The 16833-nt window shown below is 45.9% G+C and overlaps 1 pseudogene; it reads right to left on the reverse strand.

The window, feature by feature from the left end:
* Positions 1 to 1415: 1415 nt before the first annotated feature.
* Positions 1416 to 8823, reverse strand: LOC104662709 (annotated as a pseudogene).
* Positions 8824 to 16833: the final 8010 nt, after the last annotated feature.

Genomic DNA, 16833 nt, shown 5'->3' on the forward strand with positions numbered 1-16833 from the left:
GGCTAACACGGTGAAACCCCGTCTCTACTAAAAAATACAAAAAACTAGCAGGGCGAGGTGGCGGGCGCCTGTAGTCCCAGCTACTCGGGAGGCTGAGGCAGGAGAATGGCGTGAACCCGGGAGGCGGAACTTGCAGTGAGCTGAGATCCGGCCACTGCACTCCAGCCTGGGCGGCAGAGCAAGACTCCGTCTCAAAAAAAAAAAAAAAAAAAAAAAAAAGAAACGCCTGCTCAAGTCTCAGCAATGGAGGAGGCCCCTCCCCCCACCCGCCCTATTACGTGATGCAGTTTCCCCACCGCCCTCTCCCCCGTACCCGTCAAGATCTAGCTCCAGCGGAGGATGCTCCAGGGACAGCCATGCCGGGACTGGGACGCAGGGGCTGCCTTAGAGCCTGGATGCATGGGGTGGCGGGGTGTGAGGCACCTGGCTGGGGTGCACCGCCGGGAAGAACGCGCTGGGTTTGGGATGCTGCCGGACTGGGCGTCCCAGAAACCGGGGCAGTCCCCTACCTTACAGCTCTCGGGTGAGCTCCAAGGTGGGCTTGGCCATGGCGACCGCCGCTACTGAGGCTGCTGCACAGGAGCCCCGGCCACATCCCACATTCCCACTGCTGGGGAGCGGTGGCACATGCTAGACTCAGCTTCAGTAAATCCCGGGCGCTGAGCGCTGCAGTAGAGGCGAGCCCGCTCCAGACAGGGTCGGTTGCGTGAGCGCTCCCACCCCGGGCCTTGGAGCTCCGGCTCCCACGCCCGCCCGGAGAGCTGCCCGACTGAGCATTCGGGCCGCGCTGCCTAGCCTGCTGAGACCCCACGCGCTGGCGCCGACACCTCTCGCCAGCTCCGGCGTCAGAGGCCCAGCGTGCGTCGCCCAGTATCAGTGTCTTGGGGGGGATACAGCGTCCCCACTTTCCGTCTACTCAATCCTCAGGCCGTGGGCAGAACCCATTTCTTTTGTTTGTCTACCTGGGTACCTTGCAGGGCGTTTCTTTATTCCCCACCGGCTCAGGACCCGTCTAGCTTGTCCTTGCTGACTCGGGAGGGAACTGCCAGGAGGGGACCTGGCCTGATCTGGGAGGCAAGGGGCGGGGAGGTGTTAGAGTTCATCTTTCCCCGCTCTCGCCCGGCTGGCCCTGCCTCGGGGATCCCCGTGGCGTCCTGGGAGTTCCCGTGCCACCTTCCTTCCAGTTGGCAGCTCTGCGGACACCTCCATCCCTGAACATCACGCTCAGGTCCTGGAGACAGGGAGGAGGGCTGGGGGATCCAGAGATCCAGCCTGGCCAGACTTCTGCTCTCTGCTCAGCTAAGCACCCCACACTGAGAAATGAACACGTGGAATCGATTCAAAGCCCTGCAATCATCTGCATTTTATTTGCCCCTAAATTACAAGTTGTTAATTTGCAACTCTGCACCCTCCACTCCAGGTTCTTTCTCTCCCATCACCCATCAAATTCCCCAGTGGCCCAGGCAAAAAATATCTGTTAGTCTTTGCCAAGGTAGACTCAGCCTTGTCGGCAGACCTGTCCTGTGTTCTCAGGGGAGGCCTTTACCCAAGGCCACGGCAACAGCAGGAATCCCGCGTAAAACACCACCTTGATGGCAGGGAAGGCTGGATCTTTTCACAGAGCAGAACTGACTTTATGAGGTGAACAGTAAGGTGAGCAGAGGTGGGAAAGGCCAGTGGATGAATGCAGTAACAGCACCAGGAGCTAAAGCCCAACTCTGCCCCGTGGGCTGTCTCTGGGTCCTCAAAGGCGGGAGGGGGTTCCTCCACCCACCACCACTGTCTCCCCAGTGATGTAGCTGGCATCTTCAGAGCGCAGGAAAGACACGATGCCAGCACAATCCTTTGGCTCACCTAACCTGGGGAATAGGGGAAGAAAAGAAGGGAGTAAAAATCAAACAGGTCTGGCCCCATCACCTGGGACACACGGAATGAAATTTGCTTAATCAAGAATTATTAGATGACTTTTCAGGATCAGTGTACAAGCTTTCCATCTATCAAAAAGTATTACCATGAGGATATGCTGTTATAATTTAGTAGAAGCATACTGTACTCTGCAAAAAACATTACCCATAATATTCAAATACTATAGAAACACACTGTTTTTTTTAGAGAGCTCAGGACAACAAAATCCAAAGTTATATAGGTAAAATGGTGAGCAATTATTTCATACTTCAAAAAAATGGTTTCACATGTGCACACACTAAAGTATCAGGGAGTCTGTGTGACAGTAAATGGTGTGTTTAAAGTGATTCCATTTGTACAGATTCAGCTTGCAACTTTTTCAGAAATCTATACTTGTCCCTTAACTCAGGACTTCTCCCAGAGCTCTGCACTGCTGAAACCCCCATGTCTCTGTGTTTACCTTTTGAAAGGGAAGCTGACTTCTTGCTCAGGCCACTGCAGTGATAGTGTTTATGAATTTGTGGTCTGTGAGGCAGAGGAGAGCCTCCCTGTGTTATCTGTGGGACTCAGACAGCGGGCTGTGTGCTGCTGGGAACCAGACCTTTCCATCTTCATGCCTCTTAGGGCCCTTGACCCCATGACAGTTTTACCTTCTTATCTGCAGGGTTTCTTTCATTCTTTCCTCTTTTTCCTTGTCCTTGCAGAGCTGCAGGAAGAAGGGAAATCTCTTTATGTTTAAGAAGAGGAAAGTGAGGAACAGAAAGGGAAGAAGCTGCCCATCCTTATGGCAAGAGAGTAAGGATGGAGAGACTTCCCTCTTTCACTTCCTATTTCTTTTTCTAGCTCCCAGCTCTCCCCACTGCCCTCATGTGTTTCATTTGTTTCGGGTTCTAGTGATGCATTTTGCTGCATCTCTCCAATCTCATCCACATAAGGAGAGAGGAAACAGTGTGAGTAGAGTCTGAATACCTCAGTCTCCACCCTATGCCTTAGGAATGGTGTGATTGGAGTCTGGCTTAGATAGGGCAGCTGGTACAGAGAGGGAATATGGAAAAGCCCAAGGAAGGAGAACGGAGTGGTTGAGAGTTCAGGAATCAGGTACTGGGCTTCCCTGTCCAAGAAGGTGGATGCCTTTCAAGGGGTTCCAGTGGGATGCAGAGCTCCCCTTCCTCACCATCCTGCTGAAGCTGGTCTTGATAAGTCCAGGTGCTAGGCAGTTCACCCTAATGTTCCTTGGGGCCAGCTCTGTGGCCAGGGTCTTGGTGAGGCCCAGCAAAGCTGTTTTACTGACGTTGTAAGGACTGAGGCCCTGGAGATAGAAAACAAGGGGCACAGTTAGGAAGCTGTCTTGTGGCTAAACCTCCCCTAGGTTATGGTTTGTGGAGGCAAGGCATCTATTTTGTGGGCAGGGATTTGGTGTGATTCTAAAAGGGGACACAAACTTCTTTGGGTGACATGAGGGGTGGAAAGATATGGAGTGGAGGATGGGATGGAAGGGTCAGACCAAAGGGTTCTTACAGGTAATGGACTGAAGGCTGCTATCACCACTGAGCCGCCTCAAAGTCAATCTGTCCACACTTACCTGAATGGAAAAATCAATCGGCTTAAATAGAGCTGTAGAAACTTACCACTGGAGGGGTCTTTGAGATCATCTGTTCCAATGTCCTTAAGGTGGAGACGATGAAACAGGTTCAGGGAATTTTCTCAAGACCATATAGTTCAGTAGTGACACACTGGGGCTACCTAAGAACAGGAGGCCTGCTTATTCTGTGTTTGGGAGGGGTGAAGTGATTTGCTCAGGGCACAAAGCTAGTTAGTGGTAGAAGAACTGAGGTCAGTCTGCCATTCTGTAGCACACCACTAATTCATAAGAGCCCTCTGAAAGTGAGTTGGGGTCATTAGGAAACTGACTGCCCAGGGAGCCATGATGGGAGAAGATACCAGCCTGAATTTAAAGCAATTCCATATTTGGTTATGATGTCATTTTCCCTGTCTCTGTCTCTCTCTTTTGACCTGGAGGCATGAAAGATTTAAGGCAGAAACTGACATTTAAACTGAGAAAGTCAAGAAAGGCAACATCTCACCTCCTTAATAAGTTATAAGTAGGTAGTGAGGTGTGTGCTAGAGTAATGAATGGCCAAGCAGAATCTGCCAACAAGAGTTTTCAGTACAAAGCGACCCTGAAACCAGACTTTGCATTTGCTCAGAACTGGCAATTTTAATGCCTTGAAAAAGTAGCAGTACATGGGCCCTTGGTCAACTTTGTGCTTCAGATTTGGCACACAGAGGGGTGTTATTAACAATGTACACCATCTGCTAGCTTTCCATTTTAACTACTTATTCTTGTTAACTAGGTGCTAAGCTCAATTGTTTTTACACGGTTGAAGGAATGCCTGGGCTGTCAACAAAATTAAATCAGACAAAATTTAAAGTCATACACTCTTTTGAAACCAGTATTAATACTTTCTTGCACCCTTTAAGTTTTGGTATCCTGGTGCAAAGCCCAGTCACCTGCCTTGGCTCTGTATAATTCTCACCAATGGACTTGTTACTAGGGAGGTGCAGAATAAGTTAATAAGTGATGTGCACTGTGCTCAGTGCATATGTGTTTGGGCTGGGAGAAGACAGTGGATTGCTCTAGAATCACCTGGAGACATTTTCTACTCTGCTGTATACCCTATGCCCCTCTCCTTCTAGGTCTGTCAGCACAGAGACAGAAGGAGGCTGGGTTTTGATTGAACAGAGATAGCAAACCATAAAAGAAGAATGAGGCTGGGTGTGGTGGCTCACACCTATAATCTTAGCAGTTTGGTAGGCCCAGTGGGGTGGATTGCTAGAGGCCAGGAGTTCAAAACCAGCCTGGGCAATAAAGCTCCAGCTCTACAGAAAATTTAAAAAATAAACTGGTGTGGTGGTGCACGCCTATAGTCTTAGCCACTTGGGAGGCTGAGGTAGCAGGATTGCTTGAGCTCAAGAGTTGGAGGTTACAGTGAGCTATGATCATGCCACTGCACTCCAGCCTGGGAAATAGTGAGGCTCTGTCACTGGGGGGGGGGAAAAAAAAAGGTGTCTTCTCAGTCTTGTTCTAAATTGTGTGCTCACTATACTAAAACGGTTAGGAGCTGTTTGCTCTGTGTTCTGATGGTTATACATTTTTAAGAAAAAATATAATCAAGCAGATAGGCAGCTAATCTGGTTTCCACTTACCACACACTTAGAAGCTTTGTGGTGCAGATGAGGAGGCCACTGGGTAGTAACCATTCTCAGGGCAGTGGCTTTTCTCATTGCAGGGTAACATGTGGCAATTGGCAAAAGACATTTCAAATAGCTGACAAGTATTCTATCATTCTCCTCTCTGACAATGGTCACACAAACTACCTGAGAGTCATTTTTGATTTCGCTCGTGTTTCCCACTTTTTGACATGGGGTTGGAAAATCTTGGTTCGTTCCCACTAAATGTCTCTTGGGCACATCTGTTCCAGTCCCACCACCACTGCTCTAAACCTGGATGACAGTAACAGCTTCCTCACTGATGCCCTGGATTCAGTGTTTTCTCTGTATATCCTTCCTACCAGAGCCATATTATCTTTCTTAATAACCATCTTTCTCTTCCTCAAAACCTCACATGGCTTCTTATTTCCTACAAGAATGGGTAAACATATCCTTTTAAGAGGCCATATCCTTTTAACGTCCTTAACATATCCTTTTAAGGAGCTATGGCTGGGCGTGGTGGGTCACACCTCTAATCCCAGCACTCTGGGAGGCCCAAGGGGTGGGTCACCTGAGGTCAGGAGTTCAAGATCAGCCTGGCCAACATGGTGAAACCCGTCTCTACTAAAAAGAAAAAAATTAGCTGGGCATGGTGGCGGGCAAAGGTAATCCCAGCTACTTGGGAGGCTGAGGCATGAGGATTGCTTGAACCTGGAGGTGGAGGTTGCAGTGAGTCGAGATGGTGCCACTGCACTCCAGCCTAGGCAACAAGAGTGAAACTGTCTTAAAAAAAATATATATAGTAAAAAAATAAAAATAAAAAAAAGGATATAGAGGCCCATGGCCTCTATCCTTCCAAGGCAGCTCATTCTCAGTAGTACTCCTAAGCTTGTCCTCTCCACTGTGGTCTGTCAGTGCTCCTCTTTCCTTCAGCTCCTCCTTGGCTGTCTGCTCTTTTTGCAGAGTTATCTGGAACCTCATCTCTATTCCATCTGAACATTCCCATCCATTCCTAAAAGTTTAGCTCAAGTACCGCTTCTGGGCCAGGCCTGTAGGCCCTGTTAAGTGAACCTGGTGGGGGCCACAGGATGTATTTCCACCAGGATTTTCATATTATATTGCTACTTACATGTGATATAGTCACTGATTGACCCAGACTCACTGATCCTTCAACCATCAGGATCAAGTCCTCAATCTTGGGCTCTGTCCACCAGCCTAGGCCAGGCAAGGTGACTTTCTAGGACTCACATTTGGCTCTTTCCAATGCACATTTGATCATTTGCCAGAAAGTTCCTTAAAAACGGAATTACCCTATACTGTCTATCACACTACTATCTACTATTACTTAAGATCCCCTTCTTCTAAGATTATGCAAATTATTTCTGCCAACCTTCCAATCTGTTAGCACAATCCTGTACTTTCCATTTTTGGGTAGATTCTCCCTTCCACTCTGAGGAATAAAGTGTGTCCTGAGCCTCAAGGGAAGAGGAGCTTCCTTTGCTGGATGGTTCATATTTCCTTCTGCAGATGGAAGGCTGGTGTGCACTACTAACTGTGACATTGACTTACATACTTTCTTTGAGACTAAAGTCCAGTACCTGGTAGTCCGTAGGCAGCCAATAAAGGAAGGGAGCTTGGGAGGTCTGGGCTGAATCACAGCTCTTTCCTTACTGGCTGTGGGACCTTGGGAAGTTGCTCCAGCTATCTGAGCCAGCCTCTGCAGACTGAGAGAATAGTCCCTGCCTTGCTTGGGTTGTTGTCAGGCCTAGACAACCTTTGTAAGTTGTAACTTACAAAACTTTGTAACTTTGTAAGTTACAACCTTTGTAAGGCTCTGAACACAGGAAATGGCACATAGTAAGTGGTTGAAACAGGGACCTGACACTATAAGCTGAAGAACAGGGGATTATTAGCTCATGGGTGGGAACATCTATTTTGTGATTGGATTTACCCTTCTCATCTGTCCAATTAGAGGGAAAATTACTAGAGAACCAGTACCAGCTGTTTCTTTGTGGTACTCAAGGGATGATGAAGGGTTGAAGCATTAGAATGTTTTAACATTCTCTGATTGGGATGGGATGATTCTCCAACATTAGTATATGGACATAATAGAAAGGCACACAATAAAAATGTACCGGTGGGCTGGTGTGGGTATGCAGAATGCACTGTTATGTTTTAGTTAACAGCACTGCATTGGATCTCACCAAGGCTGTCCAGGAAAGCAGGGAAGGAGGATCAGGCTGGCTCCTTTTTCTACCTCCTGGCTCTGTGCCCATTTCCCTGCAGCTCACTGTGGCCACCAGCTGCTCCGGGTCCTCTGTCTTCCCCACATGGCACACGGTGCCTGTCATGCTCAGCCCCTCCCCCTGCAGCGTGGCCACCGCCTGGTCCACATTCTGCTGCTTCCAGCTGTTGACAACCACGTGGGCCCTGTCCTGGGCCAGACGCCGGGCGATGGCAAAGCCGATCCTGTGAGTAGAAAGAGACAAAGACTGCCAAGGCCTGTGCAGGGGAAGAGGTTGAAGCATGGGCTCTGAAGTTAGAAAGCCTGGGTTTGAATTCAGGCTCTTTCCCTATATGACCTCCACGTGTCTCTACTCTGTGTAAAACAGGCTTGATGGCATGGCCTTTTTGGCGCTAATTTACTTATTTTTATTATGATCTGGAACCGCAGCCTCAGTTCCCAAGAACTTACATCACTTTCTACAGTTCCCACCACGGGTGACAGGCTTCATCCCCTGTTGGGACTGAGAGGTGAGAAATGAGCTGGGTGTGCAGCAGCCACTTCCGTGATTTGAGGGTCTCACTCAAAACAGCCCTGCCCCCAGGTTTCTTTCTTATTAGTCTTCCACATTCTCAAAATTCTATCTTTAGTTATTTTTTGGGGTGCATGTGAAAAGATGGTCTCCGGTCAGAAATGTAAATATTGCCTTGGGAGGAAGAGTTACACATTCTGCATTTGTCAGTCATTAGCATTTTACCTACATTTGTATTTTAGCTTTGTGGAGAGCTGGCATCTAGCAAAGTCCCGTAGAAATGAGAACCAGGATAGACAAGAGTGGTGGGTGAGAAACAGCCTGGGCAAAGTAGGCCCAGGTGTACCGAACTTAACAAAAATCTTGACACATGGCTCTTGTGTCCTATCTAGGTAAGGGGGAGGGGTTCCTGGAGACTTTCTGGTGCCCAAATAGAGTGTCTGGTACATTTTCATAAAGCTGGAGGCCTTGGGATAGGATTTTGAAATCCAGATTTCCTTGGATTTCTAGTTTCTGGTTTTCCCGGAGGCTAGGTGGGGCTGGTTGACTGGGGCAGCCCAGAACCCAGGAGGGGAATAGATCGATGGGGTTGTACGGAGGTGGCACAGTTGTGTCAGAGGCAGCAGGGACAGGAGGGCTAGCAAGGGAGGGCCCAGGGCCTGGGGATTTGGAGGGGGTTCAGGCGGATCACGTGACTACTTTTTTCCAGGGCCAGACTTCGGCCACATGTGAGTTCTAAGGACAATGGCACTGGAAGCAAAGAAGAGACCAGTGCCTGTTTGCAGGTAGGGAGGGCCTCAGAAACTCCAGCACGAACACTTACCCGTCGGTGGAGGCCGTTACCAGGGGCCACCTTATTCGCGAGCAGATCCCGGTGGGTCATCCAGGAGCTGGCCATCCGCACCGACTTCCATGCCTGGACACAGTGGCCTAGCAGCCCCGCCTTGTGCATGGCACAGACCAGCAAGTCTGGGTTTCACTCCTTCCAGCGGAGGTAACAAAGATTAGGGCGAGGGGGCAGGACGAAGGGCGGGCTGCTTCCCGGCCCGCCCCCTCCCCGCCCTCGACCACCTGGGAGTCCTCTGTGGCGGTGGGCGCCTCCCTCCGCCGCCGCGCCCAGCAGCCAGCTACCTTCCACCCGACTGGGGCTTGCCTTCCCGGGCAGGCGGGTGTTCAAAGGCTCTCTGTTAAAGTTTTCCGTAGGGCTTGCCCCTCCCCTGGCCCCCGCAGGAACGGGCAGACTTTGGCTGCTGCCCTTTTGCATCTGCTTGCCCGTGTTTTCTTCTGGGGGAAGTGGGGGTTTTGAGTTGGTTGCTTTTGCTTCTTCAGAATTTTTTCTCCAAGAAAGTCTGGGTCAATGTATGTGACAGCCCACAGGAGGGCAAATGTTTTGAGACTGCCCATGGAGGTGAGGCCTGTGGTCCTCATAAAGTCCACCAGGTGAGGCTGGAGGTGCCTGGGAGAGATGTGATAGGGAGTAGCTGCACCAGGCCTGCACTGCCCTTCACTCTGCCCAAGGTCTCCTCCATCTTCACGGGCCCTGGAGGGCAGACTATGGTCATTGACCAAACAGTATCTCACATCCCGCTCCAAAGGAACTTTCTCCTTTACAGGGGCTAAGTGCTAGCGAGGAGGCTGCAGAGTCCCTCGAGCAGTGGTGGAAATGCTGAGAACTGGGGGCAGTCAAGTTCTCCCTAACCACTATGTCCCCAGGTCTTAGCCTGCATCCTAGTTCAATAAATATTTGTTGAATGCAAAATCTCTTTATGAACTGTAAGCTATAAGCACATAGTAGTTACTGCCACCATGTAGTGATTATTATTGCTGCCCTGGGTCAGACTCTTCATCTGTAAATTACTGAGGGTATGGAGTAGATGATGAATAAAGTCCTTGCCAGCTATAAATTCTGTGTCCAAGACTTCAGCCTCCACTTCTGCCAAGTGGGCTCAAATTATCTCACTCCTGGGTTTCTGGGAGAACGAATAAATCTGGATGGCTAATGGTACACTGTAGAAAGGCCCCAACGGACCCAGATGCAAGCATCTGAATTGGTTTAACCCACTGGCTTCCAAAGGCCAGACTGAAAAGCAGTGCTGGTCCATGGCAATGTTTACACTAGTGTAAGGCAAAATGAGAAAAGGAAACACATTACAGTGAGTTTCATGAAGCTAAGTTTATTTAACAGTCCTTTATTGTGGAGTATATGTTTGCTCCTTTTTTTGTGTATGTATTAGTGTTTTCTTTCAGAAAAGATGATGAAAGCAGATGGGTAGGTTTAGAGATGTGTTGTTGGTGAAATAACCAGTTTTGCAGCCTTATTTCCCTATAATTAGTGGGGAAAAGTCCTGGTTTGTAAAATCCAGTTCTAGGGATGACTTTTTAATAGAATTCATGTTTGCTCAAGATTCATTTAGTTTGCTCAAGATTCATTGAGTGTGTCTGTAGGTCAGCGGAGCAGCTGAAAAAGGATTTTGACATTCAGCCGGGCATGGTGGTTCACGCCTGTAATCCCAGCACTTTGGGAGGCCGAGGCAGGCAGATCACAAGGTCAGGAGATCAAGTCCATCCTGGCTAACACGGTGAAACCCCGTCTTTACTAAAAATACAAAAAATTAGCCTGGCATGGTGGCACGCACCTGTAGTCCCAGCTACTCGGGAGACTGAGGCAGGAGAATGACATGAACCTGGGCGGCGGAGCTTGCAGTGAGCTGAGGTCATGCCACTGCACTCCAGCCTGAGCGACAGATGGAGACTCTGTCTCCAAAAAAAAAAAAAAAAAAAAAAAATGGATTTTGACATTCAAAAGAGGATGTATGGCGAGCAAGTAATAGAACAGGCCTGCACTGGATTTATCGTATTTTCCTCAGCCAAGAAGTTACAGCTGCAGTACTCTGCTTTGGTACTCAGCATATCCCGATGAGATAGGAGAGCTTAAGTATAATTTTCCCCATGTCTAGGGAAAACTGACTCTGACTGGTCCTCCTCAGTCTGACCTCATGAATTATTGACAGAGGCTGGAGAGTCACACTCTTGCACTCTTTGGTGCTAATGCACTGTGGTAACCCTTCCCAGGGCTCTCCATCTGTGTGTAGGGCTGGGGAGAGGGTACACAGGAGGACTGCTGCAGGCGTTCTCAGGGCTTGGTTCAAAGGGACAGGCCTGCAAGGGGGCATTTGATCTCTCTTCCCCTTCTCTTCAGAGGTAGGCTGACTGAGGGGAGGAGGGTTGCAGGAAGGTGAGGAAGACTACACTTCAAAGAGCAAAGGATTCTGGGAAAAGAGAATTGTGGCTTGGGAGCTTGGTGAACATCACATGGCCCTTCCTTTTGTGGGCAGGGATGCTATTTGTCCTCCAGCACTATTTCTTTTGCGGAGAGCACAAGGGAAGGGGCCTGTGAGCAGAAAAGGATAGAAGGAAGTCAAGAAGTATGGGAATCTCTAGCACTACTCCTCATCAAGCTGGCTTATTGGTGATAAGAACAGGAAATCTTGGGCTGGGCATGGTGATTCACACCTGTAATCCCAGCACTTTAGGAGGCCGTGATGAGTGCATCACTTGAGTTCAGGAGTCCGAGGCCAGCTGGCCAAGATGAAGTGAAACCTCATCTCTACTGAAAATACCAAAATTAGCCAGGTGTTGTCTGGAGTTTGAGACCAGCCTGGCCAACATGGTGAAACCCTGTTTTTACTAAAAATACAAAACTTAGCTGAGCGTGGTCAGGAGTTCCAGCATGGTGAAACCCTGTCTCTACTAAAAATACAATAGCTAGTTGGGCCTGGTGGCACGTGCCTGTAATCCTAGCTACTCAGGAGGCTGAGGCAGAAGAATTGCTTGAACCTGGGAGGCAGAGGTTGCAGTGAGCCGAGATCACGCCACTGCACTCCAGCCTGGGCAACAGAAGGAGCAACTGCATCTCAAAAAAAAAAAAAAAAAAAAAAAAGAGAACAGGAAATCTTTCAGGGAAATACATGCATATGTGGGAGTATCTCCTTGAAATGGGAACTGTAATAGGCAATGGGATTGTTCTTGTGTGGAGGTCGTAACATCTGCCTGTCTTGAGGAACAAATGCCTTCATGATTGAGGGTTCTACTCCCATCGTTTTCAAGGGCTGCTTGTGGTCCAGAAGAGGATTCACCTGGGGTGGAATTTAAGTCTTGCATTTTGCAATAGCTGTCCTAGATTGACTGTTGAGTCATGCATGACTGACACAAGTCAGGAGTAGGCAATGTGGGAGGGCTGGTTTGGGCTTAGGACAACTGCCAAGCAGAGAAAGTAATAGAGTGTTAACAGTATTTATTGAGCGCTTCCTTACTAAGTGCTGGCAAATTTTAAGCGCTTTTTACAAATTTTATTGAATATTTTTAATCTGGTGAAATGGGTGTTTTAATGTAGGGAGCCAAAGGCCTGAGGGTCATGACCAACTCAGCATTCCACTGAAGGCTATATGATCAAACAGCAAACTGTTTATCTTGAATGCAGAATGTGAGCAAACTCATTTCTGCATCTGCCACCAGGAGGTTTGCTGAGGGCAATCACTCCCTGGTGCTGTGCTCCTTGAGGTTATCTACTGGAACATCTGGAGACTACTGTTCAAAGAACACAGTCATGCAAGCCTGCACTAAGTCAAGCAGCTGACTGACAACCACCCCTTTCTCCCTACTTCCTTTACTCAATGAATACGAAGTGCTATAGAAGCTCAGGGCCCTTGTTCACTAGAAGCAAGGAACCCCCAACCCCTTCTTCCAAATATACTCGTCTTTGTCTTTATTCCTGCATTAATATTCTTTTGTTCAGTCCACCAAGGACTGCAGCATTTTAAATTCATTTTTTTTGTTTATCTGTTTTTTTTTTTTTTTTTTTTTTTTTTTTTGAGATGGCGTCTTGCTCTGTCACCAGGCTGGAGTGCAGTGGCACAATTTCGGCTCACTGCAACCTGTGCCTCCCGGGTTCCAGAGATTCTTCTGCCTCAGCATCCTGAGTAGATGGGACTACAGGTGCACACCACCTCACTCAGCTAATTTGTGGGTTTTTAGTAGAGATGGGGTTTCACCATGTTGGCCAGGATCGTCTCGATCTCGACCTAGTGATCTTCCTTCCTTGGCCTCCCAAAGTGCTGGTATTACAGGTGTGAGCCACTGCGCCTGGTCGGGTGTTTTAAATTCTATATGTGAAATCAGAGTGAGTGGTGACAACTCAATCACTGTCTGTGTTGTATAATTACATTTCTTTTTTCTGGCATTGTTGGGGGATTGATAGTTTTCATAGAGATCAATTTTCTCTGAATTGGAATTTTAACTTTCAGGATCAGTGTGTTTTTCAAATCAATACATCTATTCATTAAATTATAAAAATAACACATGCTCATTATTTTAAAAAGGGATAGAAAGTTACGTGAAAACTGAAATGTAACTCTTCCTTATGGTTCCTTTACTTTTTTCCCATATAGCTCTTGGTTTTGTGTATCCTTCCAGAAGTTTCCTATACATTTACATGCATTTTTTAAAAAATGGTTTCACAAATGATATGACACTATACATACTGTCCTTCAAATTGCTTTTCTTTTATTTCTCCCATGTTCCAACCCCCACTTTTTTATTTCTTTTTAAAAATATTTTTTCTTTTTTTAAATTATTATACTTTAATTTCTGAAATACATGTGCAGAACTTGCAGGTTTGTTATATAGGTATAAACGTGCCATGGTGGTTTTCTGCACCCATCAACCCATCATCTACGTTAAGTATTTTTTCTCATGCTATCCCTCTGCTAGCCCCCCCATACGCCCGACAGGCCCTGTTGTGTGATGTTTCCCACCCTATGTCCATGTGTTCTCACTGTTTCACTCCCACTTATTAGTGAGAACATGCAGTGTTTGGTTTTCTGTTTTTGTGTTAGTTTGCTGAGAATGATGGTTTCTAGCTTCATCCATGTCCCTGCAAAGGACATGAACTCATCCTTTTTTTATGGCTGCATAGTATTCCATGGTGTATATGTGCCACATTTTCTTGATCCAGTCTATTATTGATGGGCATTTGGGTTGGTTCCAAGTCTTTGTATTGTGAACAGTGCTGCAAAAAACATACATGTGCATGTATCTTTATATTAGAATGATTTATAATCCTTTGGGTATATACTCAGTAATGGGATTGCTAGGTCAAATGGTATTTCTGGTTCTAGATCCTTGAAGAATGGCCACACTGTCTTCCACAATGGTTGAACTAATTTACATTCCCACCAACAGTGTAAAAGTATTCCTCTTTCTCCACCTCCTTTCCAGCATCTGTTGTTTCCTGACATTTTAATGATTGCCATTCTAACTGGTGTGAGATGGTATCTCCTTGTAGGTTTGATTTCCATTTCTTTAATGAGCAGTGATGATGAGCTTTTTTTCATGTTTGTTGGCTGCATAAATGTTTTCTTTTGAGAAGTGTCTGTTCACATCCTTAGCCCACTTTTTGATGTGGTTGTTTTTTTCTTGTAAATTTGTTAAAGTTTTTTTAGGTTCTGGATATTAGCCCATTGTCAGATGGATAGATTGCAAAAATTTTCTCCCATTCTGTAGATGGCCTGTTCACTCTGATAGTTTCTTTTGCTGCACCAAAGCTCTTTAACCAGGTCCCATTTGTCTATTTTGGCTTTTGTTGCCATTGCTTGGTGTTTTTGTCATGAAGTCTTTGCCCATACTTATGTCCTCAATGGTATGGCCTCAGTTTTCTTTCAGCGTTTTTTATGGTTTTAGGTCTTACATTTAAGTCTTTAATCCATCTGGAGTTAATTTTTTTATAAGGTATAAGGAAGGGGTCCAGTTTCAGTGTTCTGCATATGGCTAGCCAGTTTTCCCAACACCATTTATTAAATAGGGAATCCTTTCCTCATTGCTTGTTTTTGTCAGGTTTGTCGAAGATCAGATGGTTTTAGATGTCATTTCTGAGGCCTCTGTTCCATTCCATTGGTCTAGATGTCTATTTTGGTACCAGAACCATGCTGTTTTGGTTACTGTAACCTTGCAGTATAGTTTGAAGTCAGGTAGCATGATGCCTCCAGCTTTGTTCTTTTTGCTTAGGATTGTCTTGGTTATATGGGCTCTTTTTTGGTTCCATATAAAATTTAAAGTGGCTTTTTCCAATTCTGTGAAGAAAGTCAATGGTAGCTTTTTGGGGACAGCATTCAATCTATAAATTACCTTGGGCAGTATGGCCATTTTCACAATATTGATTCTTCCTATCCATGAGCATGGAATGTTTTTCCATTTGTTTGTGTCCTCACTTATTTCCTTGAGCAGTGGTTTGCAGTTCTCCTTGAAGAGGTCCTTCACGTCCCATGTAAGTTGGATTCCTAAGTATTTTATTCTCTTGGTAGCAATTGTGAATGGGAGTTCACTCATGATTTGGCTCTCTGTCTATTATTGGTGTATAGGAATGCTTGTGATTTTTGCACATTGATTTTGTATCCTGAGACTTTGCTGAAGTTGCTTATCAGCTTAAGGAGATTTTGGGCTGACATGATGGGGTTTTCTAAATAGACAATCATGTTATCTGCAAACAGGGACAATCTGACTTCCTTTTTTCCTGATTGAATACCCTTTATTTCTTCCCCTTGCCTAAGTGCCCTGGCTAGAACTTCCAATACTATGTTGAATAGGAGTGGTGAGGGAGGGCATCCTTGTCTTATGCCAGTTTTCAAAGGGAATGCTTCCAGTTTTTGCTCATTCAAATAGCTCTTATTATTTTGAGATTCATTACATCTATTCCTAGTTTATTGAGAGGTTTTAGCATGAAGGGGTGTTCAGTTTCATTGAAGGCCTTTCTGTATCTATTGAGATAATCATGTGGTTTTTTTGTCCTTGGTTCTGTTTATGTGATAGATTATGTTTATTGATTTGCATATGTTGAACCAGTCTTGCATCCCAGGGATGAAGCCAACTTGATCATGGTGGATAAGCTTTTTGATGTGCTGCTGTGTTCAGTTTGCCAGTATTTTATTGAGGATTTTTGCAATGATGTTCATCAGGGATATTGGCCTAAAATTCTCTTTTTTTGTTGCATCTCTGCCAGGCTTTGTTATCATGATGATGCTGGCCTTATAACATTAGTTAGGATTCCTTCTTTTTGTATTTATTGGAATAGTTTCAGAAGGAATGGTACCAGCTCCTCTTACTACCTCTGGTAGAATTCGGCTATGAATCCATCTGGTCCTGGACTTTATTTGTTTGGTAGGCTATTAATTTTTGCTTCAGTTTCAGAACCTGTTATTGGTGTATTCAGCGATTCACCTTCTTCCTGATTTAGTCTTGTGTGGGTGTATTTGTCCAGGAATTTATCCATTTTTTCTAAGTTTTCTAGATTATTTGCATAGAGGTGTTTATAGTATTCTCTGATGGTAGTGTGTATTTCTGTGGGATCAGTGGTGATATTCCCTTTATCATTTTTTATCGTGTCTATTTGATTCTTTTTTTCTTTCTCAGCAGTCTTGCTAGCGGTCTATTTTGTTGATCTTAAAAAAAAAAACAGCTCTTGGATTTATTGATTTTTTGAAGTTTTTCTTTTTGTGTGTCTCTGTCTCCTTCAGTTCTGCTCTGATCTTAGTTATTTCTTGTCCTCTGCTGGCTTTTGAATTGGTTTGCTATTGCTTCTCTAGTTCTTTTAATTTTGAGGTTAGGGTGTTGAGTTTAGGTCTTTCCTGCTTTCTCTTGTGGGCATTCAGTGCTATAAATTTCCGTCTACAAACTGCTTTAAATGTGTCCCAGAGATTCTGGTATGTTATGTCTTTGTTCTCATTGATTTCAAAGAACATATTTACTTCTGCCTTCGTTTTGTTATTTACCTAGTAGTTTTTCAGGAGCAGGTTGTTCAGTTTCTATGTAGTTGTGCAGTTTTGAATGAGTTTCTTAGCCTGAGTTCTAATTTGATTGCACTGTGGTCTAAGAGACAGTTTGTTGTGATTTCTGTTCTTTGACATTTGCT

This window comes from Rhinopithecus roxellana, chromosome 5 (assembly GCF_007565055.1).
Source record: "Rhinopithecus roxellana isolate Shanxi Qingling chromosome 5, ASM756505v1, whole genome shotgun sequence".
Classification (NCBI taxonomy): Eukaryota; Metazoa; Chordata; class Mammalia; order Primates; family Cercopithecidae; genus Rhinopithecus; species Rhinopithecus roxellana.